The sequence below is a fragment of the Pseudorca crassidens genome, chromosome 1 (genome assembly GCF_039906515.1).
Source record: "Pseudorca crassidens isolate mPseCra1 chromosome 1, mPseCra1.hap1, whole genome shotgun sequence".
In the NCBI taxonomy this organism is placed as follows: Eukaryota; Metazoa; Chordata; class Mammalia; order Artiodactyla; family Delphinidae; genus Pseudorca; species Pseudorca crassidens.
In genome coordinates, this window is record NC_090296.1 from 124997042 (window position 1) to 125020159 (window position 23118).

Consider the following 23118-nt stretch of genomic DNA (forward strand, 5'->3'; position numbering starts at 1 on the left):
GAGCTAGGTGTGTGTGTAAGAGGTCAGGGGTTTTAGAAATTCCAAGTGGGCAAGTTTGACATCATCTTAATTTCTTACAGGCCATGGGCCAAGATGCAATAATGTCTTTGATACACCAAAGAACACTGAAAGGAAACTTTTAACAGTTATCATCCTGTTTTAATACATTGTAAACTCCTTGAGGGCAGGCATGTTTATAATCGGCTTGACCTCCAAGACCTAGCATAGGGCCCTAGGAGGTAGATGCAGAGTTTTATCTCAACACCCTTTCCAGTCTCTCTTCCCTGCATGTGTCCTCTCACTCACTGATCCTTGGACAGCCAAGTACTCTCCTACCACAGGACCTTTGTACATATCTTCCCTAAGCCTAGAGTGTCCTTCCCCCCCGCCCCCCGCCACTTGCCTAGTTAACCTGTATAACTTTTGAGCTCTCAGTTCAGTCATCACATCCTCAGAGAAGTCAGCCTCCCTGACTAGGTCAGTTTCCCCAAGACAGATTCTCATTGCAGGTTGTTGCTCTCCTTGTTGCATCTGCCACAGTTGTCATTTTATGCTTTTCCATGCGCCTCTTTGATGAGTGTCTGTCTCCCTCTCCACACAATCAAGTCTATGAGGACAGGGGCTGTGTCACCATCATCTCCCGCACTGTCTTGCCTAGCACCTGGCACTTAGTAAGTATGGAATGGGTAGGTCAACCTTCACTGAGCACTTGGTCCTGGGTACCAAATGCTGAATAACCCCGAAAAATAGGTATTATCCTTCCTTTACAGAGAAGTAAACTGAGACCCAGAGAGGAAAGGAGAATTGCCCAAAATCCCACATTTTGTAAGGGCCAGAGGCGGGCTTTGAATCCAGTTCTTCTGACTCAGGCACCAGCATTCTTTCTGCTATGTCTCTACTGGTTGGTTGAAGGATTAACCTGACTATTTGGGATGGATGGCATCAGCCTTACTTGTGAATCTATAGACATAAGGCTGCAGTTCCAATGCAAATTAGCAGAGTCCTTGCCCAAGGAAGGAGGCTGCTTGGGTTCAGCTCCAGGCCAGTCTTTCACTGCTTAGCTAGGGACAACAGTTCCCCAGGCAGACAGCAAGGCTGCCCCAGTCTCTGGTCCTTTCCAGCCCTGCTGGGCCGTGAACTCTGAGGGTGGTGAGGCAGGCATTTCTGGGGCCCCGAGTTATGCGCCTCTCGGGGTGATTGCTACAGCTGGCCACATGTTCACCAAATGCACTTTGGGCAATTGCCCCAGGTCTTGGTTCACAGAATTGCTGGGAAAATGACAGCTCTGGGTCCACATGAAAGGCATTCTTGGAAAATCTCTCCGCCCTCCCTCATTCCCCTGCTGGAGAATTTTGTGCTGTGAATTACTGCAGCAATTGGCGGCCCAGATCGGTTTGAGTGGAGGGGGTTGGGTCTCATTGCTTTATTGCTCCAATGTGTGTGGAATCAACTCAGTTCTCTGACATTCTCTTCTCCCCTCCTCTTCGTGGAATGAAGATGCTCAGAGAAGTGGAAGCAGTAGACAAAGGGCCTCAGTTTCTTTGCAGTTTGTGCTGTAAACTCCCCTCCACATTCCAGACCCTCTAGCAAATAAAGAGGGGAAGGGAGGTGGGGTGGGTGGGTGGGGGCAGGTTATAAGCCTTCCCTCTGCACTGAATCACTGCTCCATGTCTCCCAGAAGTGACGGCCACGGTCTTGACTGACAAGATGCACCTACAGTGGTGGGCCTGGCCGTGAGGAAGAGGAAAAATGCAGTGTAAGACCGAGGACTTCATCTGGACAGAATGATACCTGTGCTTATGCATTTGATCTCAAGTAGATTTTGGTCTGTCCTTGGCCACTCTGGGGGTGTCAGGGAATGTCACATATCACACTTTGGGGGTTATATTTCCAACTCCTTCAGCTCTGGAGAGCACTGCTGTCCAATTGGGCTTCCTGCAATGATGGAAATGTTCAACATCTGTGTTGTCCAGGATGGTAGCACCTGGCCACATGTGGCCGTTGAGCCCTTGAAATATGGCTAGTGTGACGGAGGAACTAAATTTTGAATTGCATTTAATTTTAATTAGTTTTAATTTAAATAGCCACACATGACTAGTGGCTATCATATAGGAGAGGGCTTTTCCAGGGTTTTGCTGCTCGACGTGCGTTCCAGTGACCATCAACATCTGCATCACCTGAGAGCTTATTAGACCTAAGCCCCACCCAGACCTATTGAATCAGACTTGCATTGTAACAAGATCCCAGGTGATGCATATTTACAATTGAGAAGCATTTCTCTGGAGCACAGTCAAGAACAAAGGAGGTTTTAGAAAAGAACGGAAAAAGGCTAGTGGACGGAAAGAACAGCTATCACGAAGTCTTTGTGTCTTTCACGTAGAATTCTCAGCTCTCATTTGGGGGGTCTTGATGCTTACTTAGGAGTCCATTCTAACATCGTTGGCTGCGGGATTTTATTTTTTCCAGCCTGCAGTAGATTGGAAGCAGCAGTAGATAGAAGCAGCTAGAGGCACCATGGGAGCACCTTTGCCACCTCTAATACCACATGTTAAATCAGCACAAAGTGCCCTGCAAATGTAAGAATCACGATGACCAGTGCCGTTTGGGAAGGTGAAGTCTGGGGCATCTCTCTAAGACCACACTGGAGTCTCTTTGCTAGAATTCTGCAAGCCAGGGCTGCATTTCAGAATTTTTAAGCACATGTTAATGTCTGCTGTAATGAAACACATGCTGTAGACCGATGAAATTTAATGTTGAAGCTAAATAATAAAATCTTTTATTTATGGGCAAATTTTGCATCTCCCTGTGGGGAGATAAGTTAGTGTAGAAGTCTTTCCCACTTCTGGGTCTGATGTGAAGCCAGCTTGTTTCCCCTTGACATCACAGGGGATATATGGGGAGAGAGGGAGAGGAAGGGTGGGGGGAGAGGAGGCTTTACACTTACAAGCCTGTAGTACGATGCAGCAAGATGCAGATTCTACTGGGTTTGTGGGTGTGAGGACAGTGGAGGAAGGAGTTAAATAGGACTACCTTTCTGACCTCTGCCAAGTCTCTGGTGGGGCTGATGGGGAGGGTTGCGCTGGAGAATTTTTTTTAATTCTAAAGAGACCACAGATGATCTGACAGTGCTCGGAAGGGCTCCCAGCCCCTACAGACCCTACCCGTCACTGATAAGCTTGCTCTTTCATTTTAGGAGTCAATCAGCGAACATGGATTGAGCTCCTTCCATGTGCCAGGCACTGTTGTTGAGGGATTAAAAAGTATGAAACAAATCACAGACCCCGTCCTCAAGGAGTTTGCATTCCAGTGGGGCATAGACATGTACACAAGTAATTTCAGGAACTGAGAAGGGTTGTAAAGAAGAAAAAAACAAGTAGAGAGGTGTGACAGTGGTCAGAGAGGGCTTCCTGGAGGAAGTGACATTTGAGTTGTGTCCTTAGAAGTAGTGAGAAAAGGCAGCCCCTGAAGGTCTGAGAGAAAGGCATTCCATGGAGAATGACAGGGGACAGGTGTGGAGGGTTGGTGGGGGGGGAGAGTAGGGTGGATCATGCTAGGCCACAGTAAAGTGGTGGGATTTTATTCTAAGCAAAGCAGGAAACCATTAGAAGGCTTGTGTCTCAAGCAGAGGAGTGATATTTTCCAACTCACTCTGGCTGCCGTGTGGAGGAAGGACTGTAGCTTTGGGGGAAGAGCAGAAGCAGGGAGAACAGGGAAGAGGCTCTTGTGTTCCAGATGACAGAAGATGGGAACTTGGGTTGGGGGGGTCATAATGGAGGTGTAAGAAGAGGCTGGATTCAAGATATATCCTGAAAAGGGGGCAGACAGGTCTTCTGGTGAATTGGATGCTTGTGGGAAGGTCAAGCTCAGTTGTCTGAGCAAATGGGTGAATGATGCCATCACTTCCTGAACGGAAAGTATTTGGAGCAGGAAATCAGTATTTCTCTAAGTCGGAGATGCCATTCAGATATACAAGGGGATTAATATTTATGAGTCTGGAGCTCCAGATCTTGGGCTGGAGATTTTTAAAATGTGGTTGTTGTCAGCATATAGAAAAGACATGGAGCTACAGGGTCACCTGAGAACAGAGAATGCCTAGGGAGGGATAAGATTGAAGACTGAGACTCGGGGCACACCACCACTTAGAGAATGAAAAGAGTCGGAGGAGTTTGTGAAGGAGACTGGGAAAAAATGGCCAGAGAGAGGAGGAAAATACAGTAGAAATGGTGGACCATGTCAAATGCTGCTGAGAACTTGAGTAAGACGGAGACAGAGAACAGTCTCTGGCCTGAGAGAGGTCACTGGTGTGGGTGGAGATAAAAGGAGATTCAGAATGGACTGAGGTATTTACTTCTACATGGAATGAGAAACAAGGACTATCAGTTGCCTCTGGGGAGGGAAACTGTGTTGCTGGCAGCAGGGGAAGGGGATAACCTTCCTTTTCACTATATCTCATTTTGTGGGGTTTTTTTATACGCTGTTACAAGCACCTATTCAAAATGCCCCAATGGGTTGAGGAAAGAATGGGCAGTGGGCTTCCCTGGTGGCGCAGTGGTTGAGAGTCCGCCTGCCGATGCAGGGGACGCGGGTTCGTGCCCTGGTCCGGGAAGATCCCACACACCGCAGAGCGGCTAAGCCCGTGAGCCATGGCCGCTGAGCCTGCGCATCTGGAGCCTGTGCTCCGCAACGGAGAGACCACAACAGTGAGAGGCCCACGTACCGCAAAAAAAAAAAACAAAAAAAAAACAAAAGAAAGAATGTGCAGTAAAACAAGAGGGGGATATCCAATAGAGACAACACTCGGGAGATGTTTTCCTGTGAAAAGGATGAGAGAAATGGGTTGCTGTGGCATCAGGAAAGGTTTCTTTAAAGGATGTTTATACATTGATGAGAGTGGCTGGGCAGAGAGGGGGAAATGGGTAATACAGGAAGGGGAGGGGATGGCTGCAGGAGCAAGATCCTGAAAGAGGCCACAGAGATGGGATGGGATCCAGAGCGAGGGGTGAGTGAGGGGTAGGGGCTGCCATTAGACTGACAGTTCATCTCATGTAACGGAAAGGAAGGTGGGGTGTAGGCTTAAGTACAGTGGGATGGTGAATAGATGGTGGGATGATGAGACCATCAGTTAAGTGTGACTGGGTGTGGGAGAACATATTGGAGATTCAAGAAGAGTGTCTGAAATGGTTATTCTAGGGAGTGGAAAAGTAAATTCCCTAGGGCGGCTGTGATAGGTTTGTTTAGCAGTACTGAGTGCCCACTTGAAGGGTCTCAAAATCGAAGTGCAGTAGTCGAGGGGAGGGTGCCTCTGAGAGCAAGGGGTGGAGTTACTTCCTTTTCATTTGGGTCCCTCTGCATCTGGAGGTCTGCCTTGATTCTTCTTTGGCAGAGAAGTCTTTCGTCTGTGCTCTTTTGGCTCCTTGGATACTTATTGGTGGTGAGGGACTGTCAGAAAGTGGGGTGGCATGGAAACACATGAGTGGGACAGAGGTGGCATTACAAGGCATTTAGAAGAGCACCTGGCAGCAAAGGACTGCCTAGTTCTTGGAAGAGCTGTTGGTGATGGGGCAGTGGGATGTATTGGTAATGGGATGGATGTGTGGATTTGGGGTGCTGGCTGTGAATATTGGCACTGGGTTGGTAATGATGGCATATGGGCAAAGGGATATTGGCATTGGGCTGTTGGCACTGAGGTGTTAAAGGGCCAAGGATTGGTATGAATGCCCTGAGCGACACCAAGAAGGGCTGCCATTGTGAGGTACAACCCAAATTGTGCAATTGAAGAGATCAGAATGAAGCTGAATCTATAGAGACAGAATCACTTAGCAGTTGCCTGGGGCTAGAGGTGGGAATAGAGACTAACTGTAAGTGGGCACAGGGATCTTATACATGTTCTAAAACTGGATTAAAGTGGTACTTATACGACTCATTAAATCTACTAAATATCATTGAATTGTATACTTGAAATGGATGAGTGTTACAATATGTAAATTATACGTAAATAAAGTTGAAAAAAAAAAAATGACCTAGCATCATGCCGGGCACATAGCAGGTCCTCAATAAATAATGACTCCTAGAGAAATGGAAGTAAAAACAAAAATAAACAAATGGGACCTAATGAAACTTAAAAGCTTTTGCACAGCAAAGGAAACCATAAACAAAACAAAAAGACAACCCTCAGAATGGGGAAAATATGTGCAAATGAAGCAACTGACAAAGGATTCATCTCCAAAATTTACAAGCAGCTCATGCAGCTCAATATCAAAAAAACAAACAACCCAATCCAAAAATGGGCAGAAGACCTAAATAGACATTTCTCCAAAGAAGATATACAGATTGCCAACAAACACATGAAAGGATGCTCAACATCACTAACCATTAGAGAAATGCAAATCAAAACTACAACGAGGTATCACCTCACACCAGTCAGAATGGCCATCATCAAAAAATCTACAGACAATAAATGCTGGAGAGGGTGTGGAGAAAAGGGAATCCTCTTGCACTGTTGGTGGGAATGTAAATTGATGCAGCCACTATGGAGAACAGTATGGTAATTCCTTAAAAAACTAAAAATAGAACTACCATACAACCCAGCAATCGCACTACTGGGCATATACTCAGAGAAAACCATAATTCAAAAAGAGACATATACTACAATGTTCATTGCAGCTCTATTTACAATAGCCAGGACATGGAAGCAACCTAAGTGTCCATCAACAGATGAATAGATAAAGAAGATGTGGCACATATTTATACAATGGAATATTACTCAACCATAAAGAGAAACGAAATTGAGTCATTTATTGAGACGTGGATGGATCTAAAGACTGTCATACAGAGAGAAGTAAGTCAGAAAGAGAAAAACAAATATCGTATATTAACGCATGTATGTGGAACCTAGAAAAATGGTACAGATGAACCAGTTTGCAGGGCAGAAGTTGAGACACAGATGTAGAGAACAAACGTATAGACACCAAGGGGGGAAAACCGCGGTGGGGTGGGGATGGTGGTGTGCTGAATTGGGCGATTGGGATTGACATGTATACACTGATGTGTATAAAATTGATGACTAATAAGAACCTGCAGTATAAACAAACAAACAAACAGACAAAAAAACAACTAATACTAAACTTTCTTTGGGTTATTTGTATGGAAATATGTTAATATAAATGTTTCAGACATTACATGAAATTTCTGAAAATCTTATATGTTCTAGTATAATATTATAAGTCATAATTCTAGTTATTACTTTAAAATGTATATCTCAGAAATAACTAAATTTCCTTGTCAGCTGCATTATTATGAACTTTCATCAAATCTTTAACCATGGTCATTTTTAAGTGTTTTGTCATTTACAGACAGTTCTGGGTGTACTCTGATACTTTTGCAAAAATGTTCCTATGAAAGGGTTTCATCTTCAAGGAGTTCATAGAAAAGACTGACAAGTACAGGTTTCTGATAACTGACTATACTGCTGAACTGAATGAATAAGCATTTTCAGAACCCTAATGGAAAACTGATGAACTCATAAAAGTGTTAACAAAAGATCAAGATAAAAAAAAATTAATTACGTGGGACTGAGTGAACTGATGAGGATGATTATAATTTTTGTGATTTTCTGTTTGAATTAAAAAAAAAAATCCCACAAGGACTCAGAGGCAAAAAATATACAAATCAATTTTCACTGCAAAGTAAAGGAGCTGTTACAGTGGAGGATTACTGGACTGAATGTCAATATTATGACATAGAAAAATATATACATATATATGTCATCTTGGGCATGTTACTTAACTTCTTGTCTCATATGTAAAATGGGATAGTAGTAGTATTGTTGGGAAATTATGTGAGATAGTATATGTAATGTAGAGCACTTAGAATGGTATATGGTTCAACCCAAGACTATATATGTGTTTGCTTTCTTCATGGTATTTTATTGTATATATGCAATATAATTAATTTAGCTAGTTTCCCATTGATCAATGTATAGCATTTTCAATTCCTCTGCTATTCCAATGTTGTTGTCAATATCCTTACATATCCATTACCACTGGCAAAAAAAAAAAAAAAAGATACTAGTTACCATTTAGTGTTACAATCTTCAATTCACTTTCCTCACTGCCATGCCCTTGATATTGGTTTGTAGAAATGCAATGACACAGGATAGCTCTTTCTGTAGCAGAATATCTTACAGCTGTTGCTTACTGTAAAAAAATGTCTCTCGAACTTACTTCTGCTGACATTTACAGACCAGGTGCATCTTCTGACATACACCCAGAATTTGATGACATACTTTCAAAATACGAAGAAAATAGTACTTCAGATTTTATGTTTTGTGGTGGTATGAATGAACACATGTCTAACAATGAGTAATAAAATCAAAGATGAAAAAATTATTTTTATGACAAAGTAAATACACATGGTTAAGCTAAGTTTTAAAATATAATTTATTTTTTAATACGAGTAGTAACTTTATCCTGACATATTTCTTTGGTAAAAATGTGATCAAATGTATTCTATTGGAAAGAAGCAAAAATAGACCATATTTACTGTCTAAATAATATAATAATTTAATGATATTTAGCATCTAAAAAAAAAGAGAAACTAAATTGAGTTATTTGTAGTGAGGTGGATGGACGTAGAGTCTGTCATACAGAATGAAGTAAGTCAGAAAGAGAAAAACAAATACCATATGCTAACACATATATATGGAATCTAAAAAAGAAAAAAAAAGTTCTGAAGAACCTAGAGACAGGACAGGAATAAAGATACAGACGTAGAGAATGGACTTGAGGACATGGGGAGGGCGAAGGGTAAGCTGGGACGAAGTGAGAGAGTGGCATGGACATATATACACTACCAAATGTAAAATAGCTAGTTAGTGGGAAGCAGCCGCACAGCACAGGGAGATCAGCTCGGTGCTTTGTGACCATCTAGATGGATGGGATAGCGAGGGTGGGAGGGAGATGCAAGAGGGAGGAGATATGGAGATGTATGTATATGTATAGCTGATTAACTTTGTTATACAGCAGAAACTAACACACAATTGTAAAGCAATTATACTCCAATAAAGATGTTAAAAAAAACCAACCATATATTTTTAAATAAATAAATAAACAATGACTGAATGAATAAGCAATCTCTTCACAAACAAGGAGGGATGCCAAAAAACTGGCCTCATTTTTTTAATAATGAGAATGTATTTCTCTTACAGTCAGAAGAAAATGGAGTGTTTTTAAAGTGGTGGTGGCCCCTGGTGCTCTGCCTCAGTCCTCTATTCTCATACAAGATGCCCTTCCTGTGCTGAGACCTTCACACCTGGGTTTCTACTAGCACCTGTCTGCTGTCGGCGCACACAGTACCCAGATGGGCCTCTGCTTCTGAGATCCTATGTTCCCAGGCACCATGTTTCAAACATACCCACCATCTTCAACCCTCCCACCCCCCACCTGCTCCTTTTCTTCTTCCCCACCTCAGTGACTAGCCTCTCCCTCCACCCTGTGGTCGAGCCAGCAACCTGGAGGCTTCCTGAACTCCCCCCAGCACGTCCAACCCACCGCCATGCCCTGACCTCCACCTCACGCCCCACTCCCCTCCCCACTGCCACCCTTGGTCTGGGGCCCCCACTGTCTCATCCTTTCTCCCTGCATCTGCCTCAACTGCCTCTGCCGCTATTCTTGCCTCGGCCAAGCCCTCCTCCACACTTCAACCGGAGTGAACATCCCAAAGTGGTCACCTGACACTCAAACTTCTCTGATCCTCAAAGTCCGCAGGATAAAGTCCAAATTCCACTGCAGGGTCACTTCAGGGTTCTCCACCTACCTCCCCGCTCTATTTACCACGCTTCAGACGCTCCCCTGCACGGAACGCCTCCAGGCCTTTGCGTCTGTGTTACCTCTGCCTGGAACTCCCTTCCCCCTCCCACTGGAAAACCACCCATTCTGCAGGGGTTCAGCTCTGTGAACCTTCTGCAGCCCATTCGAATGGAGGCGTGATTCTCTCCTCTGGGTTCCCTATCACTGTGCACCCTTTTATATGTACCCTCGAACACCCTCCAACTGTGAGCCATCTCGAGGACAGGAGCCCTGCCTCATACCTGTGTAGCCTCAGCACCTGGTACTGGGCCTGGCACAGAGTTGAATCCCAATTTCCTGGGAACCTTCATTAGCTGCCCACGGCCAGGCTGCCCAGTGGCTGTGAAAAGGAGAGCACGGTAGCACCTTGGAGGGGGCTTTGGCTGGACCCTGTGGGTGAAGACCATATCCTCCTTGTTCTTGGCCATGTCCCCACAGGGCCTGGCCATAGTGGTGGCTCAATAATCAGTCGTTGAAGGGACAGAGGTTTGCAGGCATGAAAAAACAAACCCCCGTGGCTGGAAAAACCCAGCGATTGTCTGGCCCAACCTGTACCACCCACACGTGTCCCAACATTTCACGAAGGAATGAGCTGAAGTCCCCCATGGGGCGGGGACTTGCTCAAGGATGAACAGTGGCCTCTTCCCCCACAAAAAGCCTAAAACCCAGGCGTCCTTCGAGTCTAAGATGGTTTCCTCTCCAAAATTTATAAAAGTGAAGAAGGCTTCCAGGAGCAGGTAGGGCTTGTTACTAGCGCTCTCCACCATGCCTGAGCTCGTACTGTGTGCCAGCTTGGTGCTGGCTGTCTTCATACATCAACTCACTTAATCCCACATGAGCCCTGCAGGGGAGGCACTATTGTTACCCCCACTTTACAGCTGAGGAATTGAAGACTCAGGCAGCTGAAGTTGGCAAGAAAGTGCTGGAGACAGAATTTGAATCCTGATTTATCTGCCCCCAAGACTGGTATTCTCAGAAACCATACCCTCAGGCACTGGAAAGGAGTGCCTGAGGAGTGGGGTTGTCTGAGCAGTGTGTCCTATGTGAGGGAAAAGGCCCAGCAGGGTGATGGCCTCTCGAAGACCTGGCCCCTGGCCCCCGGCTCCTGGGGGCAGAGTTGGGAGCAGGTAGCACTTAGAACCCGGGAGAAGAGGCCTCCCTTTCTGAAGTGCTAATTGCACAGGGTGCAGGCCCTTCTCCACTGTGGCCTCTGATGATCTTAAAACTGGGGTGGATTTCCAGGGGGTTGAACCTGAAGGACTTCCATTTGGGTGCAGAAAAGATAGATGCCAAATGAGAAGTCAGGTCATGCCCAGAGCTCACACCTCCAAACCATGACGTTTAAAACCTTTATCAGGGGCATTGGGGGCTCTTCCTTCCATTCCCTGTACTCCCATCCAATTCCTTCTTCACAAGCTAAACTGGCCCACTTCTGGCCCCAAACCAGCCATGGCTGTTGGTTGTCAACTAGATAAAGTCCAGATCCCTTAATTTGGCATTCATGCTGCTCTTTGGTCCCATCCTTGACTAGTTGTCCTACCTTATATCTCTCACTGACCTCCTAAGAAAACTCTTTGCAACATTACCCTGCTCACTCCTCCTCTAAACATTCCTGCTGTTTTCCTGCCTCTGGGCCTTTGCTCATGCTCTTCCCTCTGCCTGGAACGCCTTTCATTCCCATCTTCTCCTATGGAAATCTTACCCACTCTTCAAAGTCCAGTTTTATTGGTACCATCTCTTTCCATGGATTTTTCCTCCATCTCTCAAACCTGAAGGGCTATTTTTCTCTGTTAAATCCTAGGGCACTTTGTACAGACCTTAAGGCCCTTAACTTGCTGCCTCAAGCATGGATTTTCTGTATGTATGCCTCTTTCTGTACAGTGTATGTGTGAGGGTCCTACCCATCTCCGTACCCCCAAAGGCCTTGCACGTGGCAAGTGCTCAATGAATGCATATTGGCCTAATAAAGGCCTGAATGGACTCCTAAAATCAGTGAGAAGTATTCCTGGCCCAGGGGCATTTGAATTTTAACAGGGACCACCACTTGCCCTAATGTAGAGAAATTACCCAAAACTTGGAAATAAGACAAAAATGTGCCCTTTAAAAGTCCCCCTAGAGCATTTTCTAAGGGTTGCCTAAGGGTTACTGGCTCTAGGGATGTAACTTTGTTTGACTTACTATTTATCATTAATTAGGGACCAGACTTCGTAAAAATTGATATTAACTTTAGAAAATTGATAAGCTACAAATGATTTCCAGACATTCAGAAAAGCATAACCCTAAAGGTTATGGTTTGATTGTCCTGTAGGACATAACCAGTTTCCTATCTAATTTAGCAATCTTATTCCAGCTTTTTTCTTTCAGTAACTATATATGCTCCAGTGTCTTGTGCCGTCCTTTGAACAAGTTTTGCCATTCTTCTGGGTTCCCTCATTTATGAGTTAAACAAATCTTTGACATATGTTATAAGTTTTGTGTACATTGACACAACCTTTGGAGCGTATTAGAATCATCTGGGGGGCAGTTAAAACTTTTAGATACCCAGGCTGCACCTCAGTATTTTGATTCAGAAAGTCTTGGGTGAGGCCCTCATGCCTATGTTTTTAAATTACTACCTCTCCTTGACTTTTTTAAAAAAATTATTTATTTTCTTTATTATTATTATTATTTTTGGCTGTGTTGGGTCTTACTTGCAGCACACGGTCTCTTTGTTGCTGCGCTCGGGCTTCTCTCTAGTTGTGGTGTGCGGGCTCCAGGGCACTTGGGCTCTGTAGTTTGCGGCAGGCCGGCTCTCATTGAAGTGCGTGAGCTAAGTAGTTGTGGCGCAGGCTTAGTTGCCCAGTGGCGTGTGGGTTCTTAGTTCCCCGATCAGGAATCGAACCTGCGTCCCCTGCATTGGAAGGTGGATTCTTTACCACTGGATCGCCAGAGAAGCCCCTATGTTTTTTTTTAATACTCTAAGGGAATTCTAATTAATATTCAGAGCTGAGGACCTCTCTACCAAAGGGAGACAGGCTTTATATTAAAGCACTTAACCACAAACCTGGCACGTAGTAAGTGCTCATTAAAGTTAGTCATTATTCCTGGTAGCCTTGATGATCAAATTTTAGACATTGAGAGTGAAGTTTTGACATAGGGCAACTCTGGGTGTTTCTGAAGCCATACCAGCTCCACGCTGGGCCTTTTAGATCATGTATACCAGGTTTATTACTGTATTCATTTTTTTTTTTTCTTTGCGGTACGTGGGCCTCACTGTTGTGGCCTCTCCCGCTGAGGAGCACAGGCTCCGGACACACAGGCTCAGTGGCCATGGCTCACGGGCCCAGCCGCTCCGCGGCATGTGGGATCTTCCCGGACCGGGGCACGAACCCATGTCCCCTGCTTCGGCAGGCGGACTCTCAACCACTGCACCACCAGGGAAGTCCCTGTATTCATTTTTTTATTGCAGCTGTAATAAATTACCACAAATTTAGTGTCTTAAAACACACAAATTTATTCTCTTACAGTTCTGAAGTTCAGAAGTTTAAAATGAGTCTTAGGAAGCTAAAATCAAGGTGTCAGCTGGGCTGGTTCTCCTGCAGGCCGAGGGAGAATCAGTTCCTGGCCTCTGCCCACTCCTGGTGGCATCCAGCATTCCTTGGCTCCGGGCCTTATCACTCTAGTCTCTGCTTCCGTGGTCACATGGCCTTCTCCTACAACCTCTGATCTCCTGCCTCTTCCTCCTATAAGGACCCTTAGGGTTACACCGGGCCCTTTTGAATAATCCAGATTAATTTCCCCTTCTCAAAATCCTTAATGTAACCACATCTTCAAATGCCTTTTGTCCTAAAAGGTAACATTCACAGGTTCCGGGGATTAGGATATGGACTTCCGGGGGGACATCCTTCAGTCCACCACAGTTCCCATTCCCCTCAGCCCCTGGGACCCGAGATATCACCCCTTGCCGAGAGCTGGCTACCCTTTCGCCAGCCACCACATCCCTTGTAACTATGGGGGACTGACCCTGTTCTGTGTTGGGGATCACAAAGAGCAAGGGAAAGTTTTGCAAACCTCCCAAACAAGGATTTTCATACTGAAAACAGTAATATGTTGGGGAATCAGGAAGCCAAGAGGGAGAATTTAAAGGCAGCTCTGATGATCCGGTTGCCTGTGGGTAGTCCACAAAGCAAGTGTGACATCTGCCTGCCACACAGCCAGGTCACAGCCACCTCTCTTCAGTACTGGACAGTCTACCCTCTGAACTGCAGCTGCATTTACTATGTACTAAGCTATAAAAAAAAACAAACAACCCCCCCCATCTAACTGTTTTTAAAAATTATCTCTATAGATAGTAACAGAAACAAGTTGAGATTGTTGCGGTTACGTCTCCACTAAATAGTTATAGTCTAAGAGTGCCACAAAAGCCCATTAGAGAAAAGGCAGAGGTTCATTTCCCTCCCTCCAGCTGGATGTAGCCTGAGTTCGCAAGGGCAGGCAGGGACACTCTGTGTACCATAAAAAGGCATCCCTCCGCGGTCCTGTGCCAGGGTGAATGGCTTGGCAAGCAGGGTAGGAGCTGGATGCCAGACTCTCTTGAACAGTCAACAACATGTAGATTCGGACACAGCGGCCCCGCTCACCCAGCTGTATCACCCCTGCCCCAATATATGAACTTATTTCACGGAAGTTCAGTGTTTACAAAATCTCAAAGTATTCCCCGACGTCCTCTCACTCAATCCTCACAACAACCCTGCGAGATTGGCCACGTTGGTATTACTGTCCCATTCTAGAGATGAGAAAACTGATGCTAAAAGATGTGAATGACTTGCCAATGTCAGCTGGCTAGTATGAGATGGGGCTGGATGTAGAACTGCCGCCTTTGTGCCATCACTCAGTGCAAGGTGGCCCTGGAGCAGGGAGTGGGGCATGCATTGTAGCAGGCAAGCTTTCCATCTTGCTGCCAGAGGCCCAAACTTCAGGAGGCTCCTCTTTAGAAAGCTACCCACTTTCCCCACCCCTCCCCGCCCTCTTCAGCATTCTCGCTTTTTCCTCTTTTTCTGATGGATCACACCTCTAAGACACTCAGTCAACACCCCCCCACACACCCCCCCCAGCATCATTACATTAGTTTCCACATTACAGGCTTCAGGGCAGATAAATCACAATTACTTATTCAAAGGAGTGAGGGAATTAACATGCCCTGAACGGATTTTGCCCTTAATTTAACAAGCCAGTGCATTTGCTGTGGGTCTAGGCTAAGGGCCGTCCCACCTGGGCAGGAGCTGGCTGGCCTTTCATGGGGCATCAGGGCCAAAAGCAGGTGAAACTCAACCCCTGCTGACAGGAGGAAGAGGCAGCCCAGTTGGAGGACTTGGAAAACATTTTGGCGCCTTGTTCTGGGTGTAACCAGAAACTGCTCTAACCGGGAGGCGTGGCCCCCCCCCCGCCCCCCCGCACTGCGGAGCGATGATGCTCTAGGCTCAGCTTTCTCTGCCGGCTCAGCTTTCCCTGCCTGCTCCCTGCCAAAGGGCAGAGATTAGAGAGGCCCCCAGACATCCCACCCATCCTTTGTTTAAAAACCTTCTGCCCTCAGTTTGGCAGTAGATCCCACCTGGAGACTTACGGTGAGAACAGCCACTAGACCAAGGAACCCACTAGATCAAGGGACCCACTGGAGCAGGTCACCCACTGGAGCAGAGATTTGCAGATAGAATTCAGAGGGGTCTGTGGACTTAGACACACAAAAATGACACCTTTATTTTCCCTAACCTCTAAATGTAATTCAGCATTTTGTCCCATTGTGAATGCAAGCAACAAACCCCAGTAGTATTAGCAGCACTTGGAATTCTGTCCCCACAGAAATCACCGATATTTTCATATCACCTTACAATTGTCATGGGTATCTTGAGATGTGGTTTATGCTCCTCACTACTTCAAAATTAGGGTAGTTGTTAGATGTGTTGCTGGATCCTAATTAAGGGGTTAATAAAGAAACAAACATGACTATATCAGAATTCAAAAAATATTTTCATTACCATATTTCAATATAATTGTTTTCATTTGCAATCCTATGTTTTTTGTTTTTTGTTTTTTTTTTGCGGTACGCGGGCCTCTCACTGTTGTGGCCTCTCCCGTTGTGGAGCACAGGCTCCGGACGCGCAGGCTCAGTGGCCATGGCTCACGGGCCCAGCCGCTCCGCGGCATGTGGGATCTTCCCGGACCAGGGCACGAACCCGTGTCCCCTGCATCGGCAGGCGGACTCTCAACCACTGCGCTACCAGGGAAGCCCAATCCTATGTATTTTACTTTTTGTATTTAAAAACATTATTCTGAGAAGGTGGTCCATGGCACCAAGAAAGTAAAACCATTAAGATCTCATGCATCCAAAGTAACCTTCACAGTGGGCAGAAGCTACAGGTCACATCACTGAGGGAGGAGGGGGTTAAGATACAGATGCCAGGGCCTTGTCACAGGTTGGGTTCTCTGGGAAGCTAACTCTGAGATGGGGTTTATTAGGAAGTGCCTTTGGGATCGGCGCCTGTGGAAGGGAGGGGATGGAAACAGGATTGAGCAGAGGGAAAAGGTGTCGTCTCCATAGAAGCCTCAGCTGGCCCTGTGTACAGTTCTGAGGCTGGCGTGACTCTTCAAATTTGTCATGAGTTGAAGTATCAGGGCCAGGCCTTTATATGCCCACGTTGACCAGTTATTAGATGCAGTTGCCCCCGGAAAGGGATATGACCTTGGGCAAGGCTGCTCTTCCAGCCAAGACATTTTCCAGAGAGAGCTGGCAGCTGAGGACTCCCTGCCGGCAGCACTCCCAGAAGCCGGGGGGAGAGAGCCATTCATTCCTGAGGGAGATCTGGGTGATGGTTCGCAATCCACCAGAGGCTCCACCCCAGGCCCATTGCAGCTGAATCCCTGCACGGAGTCCAGGACTTTTCATTTTTAAAGCTCTCCCAATGATTCTGATGCTCTGCCAGGTTTGGAAGCCCTTGATCCCAGAGCTGGAGGGAGCTCTGATATCATGACGTCCAAGGGACTTGCTCAAGACCAGGAGGCTGCTGACCTGGCCTCATCCATTGCACCTCTCAATTTACCAACTTCACCCAAAAATATTTACTGAGAGTCTTTCGCCATGCTGCGCACTGGGGGTGCACGAGTGAGCAAAACAGACACGGTCTCTGCCCTCAGGACACTTACAGTCCAGGGTTTCACAAGCCTCTCAGTGCAGGATGCTGCACAGGGGACGGAGTTGGCACAACTTCTCTGCAGGGCAAGTTGGCATCATTATCAAAATTGTAAAGGTACCTACTCAGTATGTCTACTTCTAGGCATTTATCCTGCAGCTAGATCTCCATATGAGTGAAGTCACATAAGGAAAGGATATTAACCAAGAAATTATTTATAATAGTAAACATCTGGAAAAGCCTCAGTGATCATCATAGGGACTGGTTGAATAAACTGTAGTGCAGACAAAGGAATCCTATGCAGCTATTAAAAAAAAAAGACGTAACTCTATATATGTTTTATATATAAAATATATATATAAACCCCAACAACAATCCTACAAGGCATATCAGTAAACAATAAAAAGGGGGAGGGAAGATGCAGAACCATATATAACATGTCAAAATCTGGGTGAAATAAGGGGAAATATTTACGTGAACCCATGAGTTTTTAGCTGCACAAGAGTTTTAAAAAATGAGGGAATCAGTCTGTCCAGTTCGAAAAACAGAAACCACCCAAGGTGTTTTAGACAGAGAGAATTTAATTCAGGAAATTGATTAGACAAATGAGGCAAGAGCTGAGAAAGCAAATAGGGGAAGGCAAGGCAGCTCAGAAACTAGCGGCTCAAGGAAGCTGCTGGACCTGTCCACTGGAAGGACAAATGGATGAGGCTGTCCCTGGGGCTGAGAGGCTGGAGTTTCAGTGGGTCTGGAATCCTGGAAGACCCATCCCCAATCCATGGAGGAGACACAGCTGCTGCCAAGAAACAACCCAAGGCAGAGAGGGAGGGGAAGAGAGGACCTTTTTTCTTCCCCTTCTGCCCTTCATCTCCTGCCGGGTGCCTCCCCTTGACTTGTGCTCAACCTGAAGCCAGCTGACCCAGTACCTTGGAAACAGTAGCCTGCGAGGGGCAGCCTCTTCGGGTACAAAGAAGAGCAGGGGAGAGCGAGGCGTGGACCTGTGGGCTAGTGTGACAGTGATGAGCATAATGAGTACATGCTTATAAAATGCAGAGTATCTCCCAGAGGCCACATAAGAAGTAGTAATGGTATGGCCTCTAGGAGTTGGGGACTTGGGAGGGAGACCTAGTTTGTATTAAGTTCCCCCGATACTTTTAAGTTTTGTAGCATATTGCCTATTTGGAGTAAGATGTCTGCCTGACATTCATATTTAGTTCATCAGAAAGGGCAAGGCTGTTAAATTTTTTCATTGGAAAACATCCTGGAAAAAAAGTGCCAGCGGGGCTTCCCTGGTGGCGCACTCGTTGGGAGTCCGCCTGCCGATGCAGGGGACACGGGTTCGTGCCCCGGTCTGGGAGGATCCCACATGCCGCAGAGCGGCTGGGCCCGTCTGAGCCATGGCCACTGAGCCTGCGCGTCCGGAGCCTGTGCTCCGCAACGGGAGAGGCCACAGCAGTGAGAGGCCCGCGTACCGCAAAAAAAAAAAGAAAAAAAAGGTGTCAGCAAAATCTCCCCCCAAACCTCCTGTGATTACACAGCCCACCCCGAGATAGCACAGCAGTTTTTCTGAGGGTCTTTTTCACAAGCGTCTTCTTCCCATCCCTCCTTTCACTGCCCCATCCTTGAGAGGTGGAAGTGCAGCCCTGAGTGGAGGCCTGCGAGCTGGAGGAGCTTTTCCTCTCATCAGCAGCTGGCCTGCTGATGATCTCACGCCACATCTGTAGCCACTTAGAAAACTGCCTGCCGGAAGGCCTCAGCTCACAGCCCAGAGGGGCGCCTGCCTGTCAGAGCACAGGGCTTACCACCTCCGTGGAGGGGCGGCTGCTCGGACGTGGGGCTCTTACCCTTCCCCAGGGAACAGTGCACACTGTCTGCCACGGCCAAAGCCCCAGACGCCCACGGGGAGGATGGTGTGGGTCCCTGTACTCTTGGGCTCTGCCCTTGACTGATGCCACGTTCTACATTCAGTACTCCATAAAGATGGGCAGTGGAAGAAGGGAGGGGCCCCCTCTTCTCTTTGAAAATTAACTCTTGTTGAACTCTATGACGAGAAAACAGAGGCACAGGAAGTGTGAGCGACTTGCCTAAGGTCGCACTGCTTGTGAGTGGCAGAGGTGGGATTCAACTGAGATCGGGGTGGAATCACAAGTCCAGCCCTCTCTCTGCGCAGACAGGAACTCCGAGGCCACCAAGGGGGTCACAGAGACATCGGCCCAGGGGTCTGTGCCCTTCTGTGCTTCCTCCCTTGTCCCTTAAGGGATCCCAAATCAGACTGCAGCAATTCCTCGCTGAAGCTCTCTGAATCTCAGTTTTCTAGGCTGTAAGGTGGGACCACAAACACACGTCTAAAAGGTTATGATGAGGATCGTTTCCCAACGACTGCAATGCTTCTGGCACATATGTCTCAACAAATATGAATCCCCTTCTTCCTTCTCTTTAGTATCCTTGTTCTGAAACCTCACAGGTTGCCTGAGGCTCAAACAAGAACACTGCCCTCTCTCCAGAAGCCTTGGGCTATGCCAAAAGGTCCCATGGGCAGGCCTGGGAGCTGGGCTCTGCATCCTGGATCCTTCTGCCCTGAAATCCACACCCAGATCCAGATTCACTTGGCATGCCGTCTCTCCTCCTAACTCAGGGCAGCGAGTGCAGGTTGCATTAACTTTCCCTGCTATTAACATTTCCAGGACTGGGTTCCCAAGTAAATTCTGAACAATTTTCCTAAGGAAAAGAAATGAAAACGCTCTCTCAGCTTGAGCTCCCACTGCTCAAAGGCAGGGCTAAGTGGGTTCTCTGGCAGATGAACTTCTGTTAGCATATCTGGGGCTCTGCTCAGCTCCCTCATACCTGCCCCCTCCCCACCCCCTCCCCACTCCCAGATCATGACGATCTAAATAAGCAACCAGATCTATTATTGAACGGGGCTGGTTGTAACCTTTGTTTCTCAAATGAGTCTCCCTGGCTCCTGACCCCAGAGCTCTCCTTTCTGTGTTGACGGGAGGCCACGTCACCCTCATGGTGGGCTCAGCCCCTCTCCAGCCTCTGAGACTGATTCTGTCAATGGCTGGTACAAATGGAAGGAGCCTGAGGCTGCCACTTACCTCAGTGGCTTAATTTCAGGTCATCCTTGCTGTGGGTCTCGCTGTGGCCTCCCGCCTAGAGTGCCGCCTCTGCTGTGTCAGCTCCCACGGGATCCTGCAGCTGCTCACCTGGCTAGACTTCCCTTGTTGCCTGTAACAGCTGGACCTGCCGAGGGCTTCCCCAAGCCATCCTCATTCTCTCTCTCTCTCTCTCTTTCTCATCTGCTAATGTCTGATAACTGCAGCTCCTGGACGTGGAAATATGGAGATGAAGGAGATACAGCCCCTGGTCCCCTACCTCCCCAGGACTTCATAGTTGAGCAGAAGAGACAGGCATGTAATGAGACAACTACAGCCCAGTAGGCCAGGGTTCTGTTGGAGCGATGCACGAGGGGTTCTGTTGGAGCGATGCACGAGGAGCTCTGAAAAAACAATAAGGGAAGACACACTGAAGTTTGCCCAGAGGAGTCAAGGGTGGTGCTCCAGTTATCTCTTGCTCCAAAACAAACCACCCCAAAACTTAGTGGCACAAAACAACCATGTGTGTTTGCAGATTCTGTAGATCAGGAATTTGGACAGGGCACTGTGGGGCTGTGTCTTCCCTGCTCTATGATGCCTGGGGCCTCACTGGGGGTGACTCTAATGGCTGGAGGTGACTTGAAGATTGGGTGTCTGGGCTGGGCTGGCTGAAGAATGAGCTCAGCTGGGACTGTCGACCAAAGTGCCTACTTGCGGCCTCTCTAGAATGGTGGTCTCAAGGTAGTTGGACTTTTTACATGGTGTCTCAGGGGTTCAAGAGTGAGTGTTCCCAGTGAACAAGGCGGAAGCTGCATGGCCTTTTACGACTTAGCCTCAGAAGACATGCAATATTTCTTTCAACGTGCTCTATGAGTCAAGCAGTCATAAGACCAACCAGAGGGACTTCCTTGGTGGCACAGTGGTTAAGAATCTGCCTGCCCATGTGGGGGACATGGGTTTGAACCCATGAAGAAGAAGAATCTTCCCATGTGGGAAGATCCCAAACACCATGGAACAACTAAGCCTGTGTGCAACAACTACTGGGCCTGTGCTCTAGAGCCCACAAGCCACAACTACTGAGCCTGCGTGCCACAACTACTGAAGCCAACGCACCTAGAGCCCATGCTCCACCACAAGAGAAACCACCACAATGAGAAGCCCACGCACCATAACAAAGAGTAGTCCCCACTCACCACAACTAGAGAAAGCCCGCGCACAGCAACGAAGACCCAACGCAGCCATAAATAAATAAATAAATACATTTATTAAAAAAAAAAAAAAAAAAAAGACCAACCAGATTCAAGGGATGGGGTTGTAGAATCTACCTCTTGATGGGAGGAGAAGCAAAACAAACAAACAAAAAAAACCCCCATTGCAGCCAAGTTTTCAAACTGTCACAGAAGTTTCTTGGAAGAGACACTCTCTGAGCTAAATTTTGAAGGCAAACTAGAAATTTACCAGATGGACAAAGTGTGGAGGGTGTCCCAGGCTGAGGGATCAGCATATGCAAAAGCCCAGGGACACAAGAGTGGATTGTATTACATGAAATAAGTCCTATCAGATTTCCTAGGAGCTCAGCAAAGTTATCCTTCCTGCCTCTCACCAGGCAGCCATCCTCTTCTGGTCCTCCCCAGCCTGCTGGGGCCCAGAGCTCAGACACCAGCTCCTCAAGAGAGGGCTCATCCGGATCAGGGTTTAAGTGGCAAATCCACGTCCCAGCGGTCCCACTTGGCTCCCCAAGCCATAGTGAGCACACAGGGAGATGCCACCTGGGAGAGGCTTGAATAGAGTCTAGTCCTTGCCCACATCCATGTTCTCAGCTCTTGACTTAGAAGCCACTGAGGCCCAGCCAAAATTTTCTTGGTTTTGTTTTTCAAAGCACTGAAGGCTCTGTGTCTGTTGGCTTGAATCCCAGCAATCTTTCCATAATGGTTAGTTCTTTTGATTCCAGGCATAAAAACTCAGACTAGATTAAACAAAAAAGGGAAATTATTGGTTCTTGTAACTAGAATGTTCTAGAAACGAATCATGGAGTTTAAACAATACCAGAATTCTATCTCTTCCTCTCAGTTTCTCAGCTGTGCATTTTTTCTGTGTTGACTTCATTGTCAAGTAGCATCTCCTCAAAAGTAACGACCAGGAGCGTGGAAAACTCTAGGCTTAACTATTTAATACTGAGAGGCAGCAAACGGCTTGTCTTCCCCAAATGCTCGAGCTTCCTTCCCAAAGAGGGTTCTGATTGGCCCAGCTCTGATCATATGCCCTTCCCAGATCCAATCACCAGGGCCACAAACGTGTAGGATTCTGACTGGCTATGACTGAATCAAGCTAACCCCAAGTAGGGGTTAAGGGTTAGTTTTTAGCCCTGCAGTAACCACATAGAGTCACTTCATTTCAAGAAATAAGGGTTCTAGGGACTTCCCTGGTGGCTCAGTGGTTAAGAATCTGCCTGCCAAGGCAGGGAACACGGGTTCGAGCCCTGGTCTGGGAAAACCCCACATGCCACGGAGCAACAAAGCCCTTGTGCCACAACTATGGAGCCTGTGCTCTAGAGCCTGCAAACCACAACTACTGAGCCCGTGTGCTGCAACTACCGAAGCCCGTGCACCCTACAGCCTGTGTTCTGCAGCAAGAGAAGCCACTGCAATGGGAAGTGCGCGCACCACAATGAAGAGGAGCCCCTGCTCACCGCAACTACAGAAAGCCTGCACACAGCAATGAAGACCCAACGCAGCCAAAAACAAATAAATAAATAAGGGTTCTAGATTTTAAAATATTTTGTGTCATTTTTTAGTCATTTTCAGGGTGTTTATTGTTTAAAACTACCTGCTCCTTCACCATTCTTAGAAGTTGAACTCATGGCCTCTGTGTTCACTTTTGAAAATGGTGTCTTTAGCTGAATAACTGCATTAAATTTTTCTTATAACCTAAAAAAAAAGAAAGAAAGAAAGAAATAGAGGTTCTGTAACTAGAATAGAAAAGGAAAATGTGAAGGGCAGACAAAAGTTAGTT